Here is a 12,803-nt window from a genome sequence, read left to right on the forward strand (position 1 = left end):
TCTTTATACTTGACAGATGCGGTCTTATTTTTGTGCATAAGTGACAGATGTAGCATTGTTACTGGTTGTTCTAGAGTCCAAGGTGGGTTCTGAATTTCAAGCTTCATTAACGGAATCGTTTTAAGTGTAGAGATAGCCAAAGTGATTCTTTCTGCCAGAGGGAGTGTTGGGTTTCGTTTCTGCCGAAAAGCTATGGAGAATTTAGATCAAAAAATATGTTTGTAAGTTGGATGATTTGTTTGTTCAAATAATTTGGAAACATAGTTAATAGCTAGTTTTTGTCTCCTAAATGATAGCGGAGGTAGGCCTGCTTCAGACCAAATGCTGAGAACGGGACTGGTCCTGAATGCACCGGTAGCAAGCGGGATACCCGTATGATGTACTGAATCGAGCTTGGCATGAGTTCGGCGACGTGCAGAGCCATAGACAAAAGAACCAGCTTGGAAGCCATAGCTTGGAACAGACTAATGTAGTATAAAGTTTTAACATGGTAGACGGATCCGAACCCCACGATGTACCGCTAAGAAACCGGAGTATATTTAATTTTTGTAGTATAGTAATCAATGAGTATAGTAATAGTAATAGTATAGTAATCAATGAGACTTAAACCAATTGAACAACTCAACCATTGTTTGAATGACAAATCAAAACAACAAAATGGTGCCATTATCATCATACATTATCAACCCAATAAATATCAATCGGTCATTAACTTACGTTTTGTCCTAAAGTATTAGAAATTCACATTTATCTTTAAATTTTTCGTTTATTTCTATTAACAACTCAACTACTCTATTAAAACTTATTTTCTCATCGAAAATTATTTCTTGTAAATAATAGCATAAAACCCGACGACTGACTAGGCAACAAAGCAGTATTTTTCTAAAATCAGAATTATTTATTAGAAAATAAAGTCCCTAAAAAATCACAAGACACTTCGTAAATCAGTGTTATATTTATAATTATTCATATTGGAACTTACAACCGCTTTTGGTAATCAACAAATGCGCAATTAATTACAAAATGTGGTAGGTTTTGCGATAAATGATGTGAAAATGACTTGATGGGAAACCAGCGGTTGGTGGGATCCCTAATGACTGCTCCAACAAAGAAGATTGCCTGGTCATTAATCCACAACACAAGGATTTTCCAGAATACCAGGCAAGCAAGAATATATTTTTTATCAATGTAAGGGGGTTTATTTTTTTTTTAAGATTGAATAAATCAAACCCAAAATGTCTTAAACTATTTTAATCAAAGAAATTCAGTCAATATAATATGACTATTGTTAATCACTTTTTGATATATGCGTATAAAGTTAACCAATTATGTGTGTTACGTAATAACAGCATAGTAAAATTTGAAAAATTAAAAATGACTGCTTTGTCGAGAATGTTAAAGGAATAGTGTGAAAACCCTGTAACGTTGATAGTATCTAATTTAATTTGAAAAAGGGTTTGACTTTAAATGCTCAACAGCGCCAACCTAATTTAATTATTTTAAAGTAGTATAGTAAAGATAAAAGGTATGAACTACAGTAAAACAAGTATTATAAAATAGAAAAAAAACTAAATGAACAATTGAATGGAAGAGTTTGGAGTAACAATGGAGTAAGAGTTTTACAAGCAACAATATCGGAAAGAAGCTTTTATCCGATATGTCCCTTTATTGCTCAATAAATTCATATTTAAAATAAAATTTATTAAATTTAATAGACTAAAGTTGGTTCGTTCATCAACCTTTTTAAAGGCTTATTACTATACTAATTAATTATTAATACCATCTAAAATCTTAATAATTTATAATATTTCAGCTTGCTAGTAATTTTCTTTTTAAGACATTTTTAATTTTCTTTTTACCTTCAAACGCTCCTCATTGAGAGTCTTAAGGCAGATTAAAATGGCAAACTTTCCTCAAGATCTTTCATTAGAGATTATTTTACTTGGGAATTACGTTCGTCGATTGCTTTTTGATTATTCCTCTAGAAGTTTCAAGACAGTAAGTCTTCTTCTGTTCATGAATTTTTAAATATTCCTAACAATTAAGGGATTCAGCCTTTAATAGTGGACGAACAATGATTATTTACCACTGCATATACATATAATCTATACGTATATTTCCATCTTATGCACTATTTCCAATTTTCTTACCATCTTAGTGTTAAAGGACGAGTTTAAGATGGGTATTTTCGGATTATAGCTTTTTAATAAAATCATAAATATGTACACAGTTCTAAAAAATGTAAAAATATTGTAGGTTTTTCATCATAAGCGAATTTTTCGGAACGTTAAAATATAAAATAGGCTCTCCTGATATTTACTGGATCGGTCCATTTTATAGCATATCGGGAATATGTCAATATTTTCTCAATTCTCAGTCAAATTCCGTACTACCAAGTACCATTTATTTGACATCCACCCTCCACCTCACCGAACTGCTGCGTTTGGTAAATCGTTTATTAGCCGAGCTGCATATCTCTGGAACTCCATTCCCTCTAACATACGTCATGTACCAACCCTTCCCTCGTTTAAAACCCTTCTATTTAACTACCTTTTGCTTCACCAATCTAATCCACTATTATAATAGCACAGATATTGTGTAATTACATTTTTATTTAGTCAGTTAGATTTTTAATTAATTTATTTTTTCTTCTCTGTATACAAGTTATAATTAAGTGTGCTCACACTGTTTTTTGGCCAATAAATGTTATTATAAAGTTAAAGTTACCTTTGTAATTGCAAAGGGACGTAGTTCCAGAATAATAAACTATTTTTCATTTCATATTTTATTGTTACTCCACCAATATATTTTTTATCTATTTATTTTATTTATTTCTGCCCTAAAATAATTACAATTAGCAAATTAGCTATAATATAAAGGCAAGGCATAGATTGGGATCAGAGAGACAGTACTAAGCATCTTACTGTCGTTCAAGTAAACTATTTCATCAAACAAAGAGGTTCCTCCTCCAATTTCTCTTTAGCCTACACCGAGTTACGCCAGGGATGTCATTTTTGCCATCTGTCGTACAAATGTATTGATATTTCCATGTAATTTATTTGGATACCGTTTGTAAGTCATAAGAATGTGGTTCGTTTTAGTCGTAATGAGTAGGTGGGAGTGATTGGTCTCGTTTTGTTTGTATTTTTTAGATCTGAGATATTAAAATTATAATTTTAAGGAATATCCATGATAATAATAAATCCATATTTATAAGAAATATTAAAACTGTTGTTTACTTCATTGTCACCTTACGCTGTAAATAAGTTATGTTGTTTCTTTTTTTAATTTTCACTCCGTGTTCTTATATATCGATATTCATAATTATTAAGTTTGTTTGATATAATCATGAGGATTGCTACAACTTTTGTGTATTTCATTTTCATTATCTAGTATAGTAGTATCCCTACTCAATAAAAGTAAATCAACATTATTTATATTTTTCTACTGCGAATATATAAATTCTAAACTTTCGTTATGACCAAATATTGACCTCTAAAGATAAAACATCATCGTACTTGTTAAATAATAGAACCTATCTTACAATCCATATTGGCAAAACAAGATGATTTCAATCGCCGGCATATATACATATATTTTTTTTGTATCTATCGTAATTTGTTTTGTTTTTATTTGTAGTTAGAAGGTAGGAAAAAATTAAATTATCCAAAAGTCACCTCTTCCCGTTTTAAGCTAATATTATAAAAGTGATATAGGATCGTCACTCCACAGAAGTTTAGAGTAGTTAGGTATCATCACCCAGATATACATATAGCATTCCTCCTATATGTATGTACCAGATATTCAATAACATCATTGTAGGAGGGTATGAAAAAAAAAAAGAAGTTTAGAGGGGTGGGTCCGGCGGGGAAGGATTGCCTTTTTTTCGTGTTATGATCTCTTGTGGGATTGTAACATGTCATACATCTACTAACCTACTTGTTGTACTAATTGTCATAAACCTACTCGCTATAATTGTATTTAAAAAGCCAGATAAGTAAGGCTACCATGGAGGGTGGGAGTGGGGTGTTTCATGCCGTTTTTCATTTTTTTTCAATTTTATGCGCTTTTAAATATTACTCGATTAAAGTATCTTAAAGTCGCCTCTTCCCGTTATAAGCTAATTCAATAAATACACATCGACCAACCTACTCGCTTTCAATATAAGTTATATATACAAGCTCAATCAAAGTTTTTTTGCCCTCAGCGGATCCAGCCCCTCATAATGCCATATGGCAAAGGAAGTGCACCATTATATATATATATTAATAAAGGTCAGAAAAAAAGTTAAATAATAGACTTACTTGTTAAATTGGATTAAAATAAGAACGTAGCTTGATTTTTCCCGATGAACGTTTTTCTACTACGATACTTTTGTTTAATTATTTTACTGATTTATTTTCACGAAATAAAAAATTGTATGGTTTGTTAGAGGTGGGAACTGTGTGTCGGTTCTCCCGGACTGGCGAAGATCTTTTAACCTTTATAAAGTGGATATCTGAGCTGTCGTTGGGGGTCGAGTCTTTCTGAAAGGGCGCCCTTGTTCGAGGGACAGCTCTTATCTATCTTTGTCTCTTAGTCCCCACAGTTTTGTTGCTAGCTTTTATTTTTTTCCACCAAAAGAGAAGCTCTCTTCACAGTTCTCACAAAAAAAAGCTTTGGTCAACGCTCTAGTTTGCCTTCAATTGCAGTATACAATTAGTCAATAATTATTTGTTTTTTCAATCCACTCCAATTCACTGTTTTAATAACAGGTAGATCCGATTGGATGAAATGGCTTAACAATTTGTTTAGTAATTACAGCTTCCTGGCCGATGTAAACGAACTCTTAGCAATCTGCGCTAATGGTGATTGGCAAACCCCAACAAATTGCTTTTCGGAATAATAAATAGATTACTGATGTTGACAATTATCATTTTTATTTTTTAAGCCAGTAAGCTAAAAGTTTATCTGAAAATATTAGTTATCTAGATAAAAACTACGGTCGTTCCTCTTCTAGTTTATTAGAAATGTATCAATATATAAACTTTAGCTTGTATTCACTATTTTACTGTTATAAAACTCCTTTGTTTCTATTTAATATATCATACTATATTATTATTCTATCATCGAGTAATATAGTAATTAGATCTAGATAGATATGACTTTATTTGTGAAAGACAAAATCTTGTGTAAATTCTTAACACAATATAAAATCATAAAACAAAACCTGAGTCTAGTGCTCCTTTACAAAAACAATAAACAGAAGATAAAACAAGTTCTTTATTTCTTTAAACAATAAACAAAAACAGATTGGATAATACAGAACTATTAAGATAATATTCATTGCTCCATTATATTTAACTTAAAATAATGAGAATTCTTTTAAATAAACGAAAGCGTGATATAAATGAAGATATTAATTGGCTTCGAAAACTTTTTATATAATAGATTTTATATGTCACATACAAAATTAAACTTATTACATATCGTTACAATGTTATTATATAGTCTGTTCAATTTGGCTATTGAAGTTTATATGTTCAATATATCTTTAATGTTTTGTAAGTCGCAAGATACGGATATGGGTGGCTTTAAGATATATTGTCTATTTTCCTTAAAGGTGAAACAATGTAGGAGGATATGGTACAAGCTATTATTGAAATAATTTAATATAGTAATAAAATACTTTATATACTAATAGTTTTGCATAACTTGGGAAAATCGTCAAAAAAAATGTTTTTGCGAATTATGTCTTTCGGTCGCGTTATATCAAAATAGTGCCAAATATTAACTAGTTTTAAAATCTAATTTACATTCAGAATCTGTGAAATAAAAAAAAAAAAAATCCTTCGATTTGAAATTCCAGATTTAGAGAACCAACAATACTCTCTTAAGATTATATGGCACAATATGATTCAACGAAAATCAAATCGAAATTCAGAAAACCGTAGTTGTTAGAGGGATTCACGTGCATAGTGTGACACTCAGTAACACAGAGGAACCCAAACTTTTTTTCGATATTGGAACCTCCTACCTAAAGTTTGGTAGATTTTCTATCTGGTGATTATCTTTGTTGATAATGTCATTTCATTTTCCCTCTGAGACACCGTCAACATTTTATTTCTGGTTCATCTGACCATAGTTGCAGATTTTTCATTTTATAATATAATTTTGGTAGCTATAGGTTTTAAATAATATATAGAAAAATATATATATATATATATATTTTTTTTTGCAGTACATTTTGAATCTGCATTTCACTGAGGTTTCTTATATTCAAAAGAAAATGTTCTGTTATTTTTTTCTCAAATTTTAAAAATTCATGAATAATTATATTCTTGTAAGTTTAATTTTGATTTTCAGCTTTTTTTTTTTATCAATGCTATAAATATTAAATAAACTTACGTTGTTCTTGACCTGCAAAACATTCTGAAGTATTAATACTCTAATCAATTCAGGCAATGGGCAGGAGTTTCACTCAGTTATAGTATTTGCAGTTTTAGAGCATTTACTCAGGCTCCACTGGTTTATCACGCGACGCGGTGAGAGGGCTGCGATGAGGTCTCGTAGAGCCATTCTCTTTCCCTCATGCGTGGAGGATAGAGTGGGCTCCTAAGGTCGAGAGTGTAAATATTTTACATAATAGTGTAAATGTGTAGATATTTTTATTTTATTGTCATATTATTTCAAAATTTAACTTTATTTTATCCTTATTGTTTGTTTCTTTGTTTTGAAGGGGCAGTTGAACGCCCGTTGGTTGTTGGCATTGGTAAGGTATAGTAGTTCCAAAGACTCATACCTTTGTGTCATACCCGCGTGTCCGCACCAGTGGGATTCACTTGCAAGAGGTTTAAAATATTATTTGACTAAGCTTTAATTTATAGCTTTATAATTTATTATAAATAAATTATAGCTTGTTTAATAGTGATCGTAACGATAGTGGTGAAAGGAAGATAAAAAATAGATAGTCTAATTCTAAAAATAATGTAAGGTGAACAGTTGATTACAATAATTAAAGGATGATTATTAAGTTAGTCTTATGGATGAATTTAGTTAATATTTTTATTACGGATTCGTCGTTTGTTCATGTACATAGTTTGGTTATGTTCATTGTATTTATATTTTTGTTTTTTTATTGTTTTGTGTTTAAATTTTGGTATGAATGGGATCATTTACTTATTGCATATTACCTATTGCCCAAGGTTGTGTAGATTGTAATGTTCATCAAATAATAAAAATTTAAATTGAAAATAAAAATGCTCTAGTAAAAAATGTATGCTAGAAATAAATTGACCATTAGCATAAAATACTTCGTAGCAAGATGTTTAGATTTATATTGACCAATAATGAATTAATTATAACTTTCCTTTTGATTCGAGTTTTTCTTTAGATTTATATTAATATATTTAATTCTTCGTTTTCAAGCAAGTAAGAACTGTTCTAGCTAATAAACTTCAATAGGTCAGCAAGAAATATTCCATGAAATACTGGGAAGGCAGCTATTAGACGGGTTAAGCCCAGAGGACACGAGAGTGTTTAAGATCAATTAGGCCCAGTTTAAATCAGGGGGAGGTAGAGATGGGGGTGCAATCCCCCGCCTTTGTTTGGTGGCTCGGTAATTTTCAACTTAGTTGCCAACAAAGGAGGGTTTCAACAAAGGCCTGCAACAATACGAGCTGGTCGACCAACTTTGCCACCCGCTGCTTTCTTCCAAGTACCATCGAATTTTAAATGGTGCATGCGAATGCGATAACATATTCTGAAAGTCACGTGTAGAAAAGTTCTGTTTCAAAAGCAGTTTAAACGACGCTCTTATATTAATTATATCATAATGCCTTACGTATTTTCTTGTAGTTATAGCCTTGAAAAGATTTTATTAATGTGTAGATAAGATAGCATAGCAAATTCGTCTGATTTACATTGTAAATTAAGTATGTTAGAAAACTTTCTTGTAAAATTTTATTTCATTTTTAAAATTAATGCACTACGAACATACAACCAGTAAACAAAGATGGGATAACCTCACTTTTTCCATTGTTTACGAAATTAGTCCTACCTCCATAAGATTTCAGAAAAGGAAATTTTTTATCCTCTTTCGATAATAATATTTCAAATCCTTTTCTTACATTCCATTTTACAGAAACGTATTCAGCACTTAGGATCATTAATGATGTGGAAATCATCATAGTAACCTTCTCTGTTATTAAAATCGACGGTGTTATCAGTTATATTTATCACCAAAATGTTAACTTCTTGAATTTAAGATGTTTAGCAAAGATTGCATGAATACTCAAAGTATGATATTTAGATAAACAATAATGTTAGTAAAAATTAATTCATTGCCTAATTCATCTCAATCATTTCCATTTATTTTGAGCTTTTCAAAAACATATCGATGCTAACAACGACATGAAGTAAATTTGCTGTAAGTTTATAATGGAGTGATATAGGCGTTTAGAGAAACTACTCATTGGCAGTACTCTAATAACGTTTTTAAATTAGAAGGTCTCGACGCCATTTTCTTTTCAGGTGCCTCGGAAAAGAAATTATTATTGTATCTCTTTTTTTTATGATTATACCATGTATGTGTAATTTTTATATGTCCGATTACGGATTGATAAGTATGCTGTGTGAGATCTAATGTATTTAGGCAGCATAGATAAATAAATAAAGTATTTCTCTCTCTACGTGATATAGGTGTTTAGAGAAACTACTCATTGGCAGTACTCTAATAACGTTTTTAAATTAGAAGGTCTTGACGCCATTTTCTTTTCAGGTGCCTCGGAAGATTGTCAGGAATGGGTGAAGAAGCAAGGTTAGAAACTAGTAGATTTGGGTGGTTGGGAGTTTATAATGGAAGGAATGAAGCTTGGTTCGAGCCAAAACACTTAAATCTTTATTTCAGACTTCTTGTGCCAGTTGATGCCAATAAACTCTGGAAAAAAAAATTTTTTTCTTTGCACATGACTGTTTGCATTTTCACATGTAGTGCAATGGGGCTCTTATTTTTCGATCATACAACTCAACTAGTAACAAAACGTCTTTTCCTTAAAATGAGCATATGCGATGCGATACCTTTTAAAAAAAAAAAAAACTCATGTTTTATTTACTTCGTTATTCGATCTGCTTGAGTTTACCAATAAACAAATCTTTAAATATAAGTTGTATTTATAATTTTGATTTTTCATTTCTTCTTCATCTTAATAGTTTTTATACTTAACCTATAACTTATGCGAAAAAAAAATCTTATCATGTCAAAATCTTTGTTATTTGTAGTATTTGTTGACATAAAATGAAGTTTTCATTGTTTATGATTTTCGGAGTATATAGAAAGATTGGTTTTATGTAGCCACATTTCGAGATTTGCTGATTTTGTCAGGGAAAAAAAGAATAAGAATTTAAAAATAATAATTAATATGAAGTATTTCCTATTTATTAGTTAAGTTAATTTTATATTAGGTATATATTTAATTAATTTAGTTTGGAAACTATGAAAGTAACGGCTAAAATTTCCATGGATACGACCCTTATTAATGAATGAACCATTAATAAGTAAATATCGTATCTATGGCAATTTTAGCCGTTACTTTCATAGTTTCCAAACTCAGACTGTGCCTCAGAAATAATGAAATTATTATGTATTCACAAAAGAAATTTGTTCCATCAAGTTTTATGACATTTACACCAGAGTATATCGCTCATAGATACAATGTTTTACTTTTTTATTTTTTTACTTACAACTTAAAAACATAAATAAAAAACAATGAGGTGTCTCTAGTTAATCTGCATGGTCTTGTTTACGACCGCTTTAATAATAGTGTGTTCCTCTGAAAATTAATGGGAAGATAATGGTCCCTGTTTTAGTTCTGTTTAATCCTCAACTAAACCGTAATTAATGACTCAGAATAAACTTGTTTAATTAGAGCATTCGTTCGTTGTTTTCTTTTCCAGCTTAGTTCTAATTTTCTTTTACGGTAGGAATTTTATTGCAGCAATCATAGGTTTACTGGCTCACACCAACGCGCCCGTGTTATTTCCCAAGGCCGCACTTATTGAAAGTCATAATGTTCTTATTATTATAAATATTGCTCGAACAAATTCTTATTTTTTTAATGAAAATTAAAATTACAGTAAAATAAAATTATAATTACATAATCTTAATTATCAGAAAGAATATCCAATTCCATAACTTTTTTTTTAACTTTGTTACTTTACTTTTCAAATTCACATAATTATTATTTTTAGGCAGTCTGAATTTAATTTTTAAAACTGGTCATTGCTTAACTAACTATTTAAAAATATTTAAAGTTCATCCGTACTGTAATTAATTGATTAATTATTGCTTATTAAAATAAAGTGTGATAACAACGAAATAATACACCACTTTTTCTTAAATAGCACAACATAATCAGTAGACTATTAATTATTCCTTAATATCCGTTTATTCCTCAACATCTCAATGATTAGAAATTAAACTCTTGGTGTAAACTGCGCAGGGCAAAGTTATAAACGGATTTAATCTTTTCTTGTCAACATGGTGATATATTTTTTAAATTTTACTTAACCTACATATTTATGAACCTTTCAGTCATCCTGTAGACTGAAAGGCTCATATATATGACTAAATGCGTTAAGAAACGAGTGAGGATCAATTTGAATTCTGAGTAAGGGTGGAAAGTTTTGTGATGCACTTTCAGCACCAGAATTTTTATTTTTATTTTTTTTTTTTACTAATATTAAAAAATTAAATCTGTACCGCTACAATCTATGAAGTGTAAGGGGTTCAGTACTTTGTTAGGGAGTACTGTTACTAGACCTACGGTTGTGCAAGGAGGTGATTTGGTCAGAATCATGCTCGACCGCCAGATCTTCACCCAAGTAAGGGTACCTAATTTAGGAGGCTTGGTGTACCCCAGGAGGGCTGACAGAAAACAATTTTCTGCCCAGCCGGATTCGAAGTCGGATCCTTGGAGTTAGTAGATACAGGCCTTACCCCGCGGCTTCCCGCACCCCCTTTATTTGTTATTTTGTTATTTTACTTGCTACACCAATCCCATGTTTATCCCTCTAAGCTATAAAAAAAAATAAGTAATTTAATTTTAGAATTAAAAAATCAAAACAGAAAATGCATAATATTACAGTGAATTTCAATTTTATAACGCACTATATTGCTATATGTTTTAAACAATAAGTTCTGCTTTCTGACTTAACTTACTTATCTACAGCTAGCAATCATAGCCCTTTCACAGGAAATTTTACAAGGTTTGAGTTACTGAGTTCGAAGGCCCTCTAATTCAATTTTCCTCTACCGCCCGTTAGAGTGAAACGCCGAGTTTTCTTCTCAGATATCATTCTCATTAGGTTTAATTAATTTAACCTTTTCAATTAGTAATAATTAGAATTTAATAGGAAACAAGAATATATTACCGTTATCGGGTTTAATTGGTGCATAATTGGTAGTGGCACTAAACTAATTACGTTCCATTAGGGATAAAGATAAACACTAACGATAGAGATGAAAGTTTATGATGAAACTTTTAATAGAACAGAACAGAACGCATTGAGACACGTGCATTGTGCATTTCTCGATGTGAGCTGTTCCCAACTGTTACATTTTTAACTGGAATATTCATGACAACATTCTGCCCGTGTCTGATCCACATGTCTCAATCTGCGCTTGGCCTCATAGTTATTATAGCTGTAAATTTACGTCCATGCCTATATACATATTATCCAGAAAAAAAATTATAATAATGAAAATTAAATAAAAAAAAAAACAAAAATTATTATAAACAACCTTCTTTTTTTTTTTATAAATACACTAAATTTAAACTAAAATGCACTGATATAGCAAAAATAGTTAATAGCCTCTTTTTGAACTTTGTGTGAATGATGAATGACGGATAAAGGAAACAAATCATTGACAATCCACAGACCTTTATGGAGATTAAAAATTAAGTTAAAAACAATTTTAAAATTCGTTTCCAAATCAATTTGAAAATTCAATATAAAAAATAAATTCTTCCCAAAATAGGAATACAAAACATATTAGTTTATATAGATTTTGGAAAGTATTGAGTATTTCTTAAAAAAAATCATTTTTTAAAATATTAATCAATATACTCTAAATGAAAAGCTCAAAGAAAAAATGATAACTAATACCTCCATGGATTTTGAAGAAAAATAAATTAATCAGATGACTGGGGCTTAGAAGTAGAAAAAAAAATTGAAAATGGCCAAAGGCAAAAGGGATGAAACGTAACAAAAATGTTGGAAAAAATCCATGTATAATTATAATATAAAATCGTTACACATAGTATTAGTAAATAAATTTTATTCTGATATAGTATTATTTGTTTGCATTATGAGCTCAATGTTGTCCAAAGGAAATATTTTTTCCTCGATAATTTCTATTGTTAGTTGATAAATTATTGCAGTAGTTTAAACGAACAATCTAAAAAAAACACATAACCATTAAATTTCGACTCTATGTTAAGCTCGAAGAGTAAGTACATAAAACTAAGTGTAATTACATACTTATCCATGATACAAATCATAAACATTATTAATATGTATTTAAAAAAAAAAAGATAATATTTTAATTGCACAAGAAAAGCATAATACTTGAATGTAAAGTATACCCTTTACATGTTTTTTTACCTTCCGTTGCCTTTACAGATTTTATTCACTCGTTTTGTCAACTTTCAACTTATCATTAACACATATCCACTTTAATTTGTATAAAATTAATACAATTTCTCCAATTTAAAATAAAATTAATCAAGGTTTACCTGTTTCACTCTATTCACATTATATATATA

At 30.1% G+C, this 12,803-nt stretch overlaps 1 protein-coding gene across 1 annotated transcript in view; it reads left to right on the forward strand.

Moving 5' to 3' along the window:
• The window catches only part of LOC106690909 (neuroligin-1), a gene marked incomplete at its 3' end in the record, with an annotated part of 131,865 nt that overhangs the window by 55,145 nt on the left and 63,917 nt on the right, over positions 1 to 12,803 (forward strand). The gene's annotated exons all lie outside the window — the stretch shown is intronic.

Source organism: Halyomorpha halys, unplaced genomic scaffold (assembly GCF_000696795.3).
Source record: "Halyomorpha halys isolate HHAL.00 unplaced genomic scaffold, Hhal_1.1 Scaffold1965.1, whole genome shotgun sequence".
In the NCBI taxonomy this organism is placed as follows: Eukaryota; Metazoa; Arthropoda; class Insecta; order Hemiptera; family Pentatomidae; genus Halyomorpha; species Halyomorpha halys.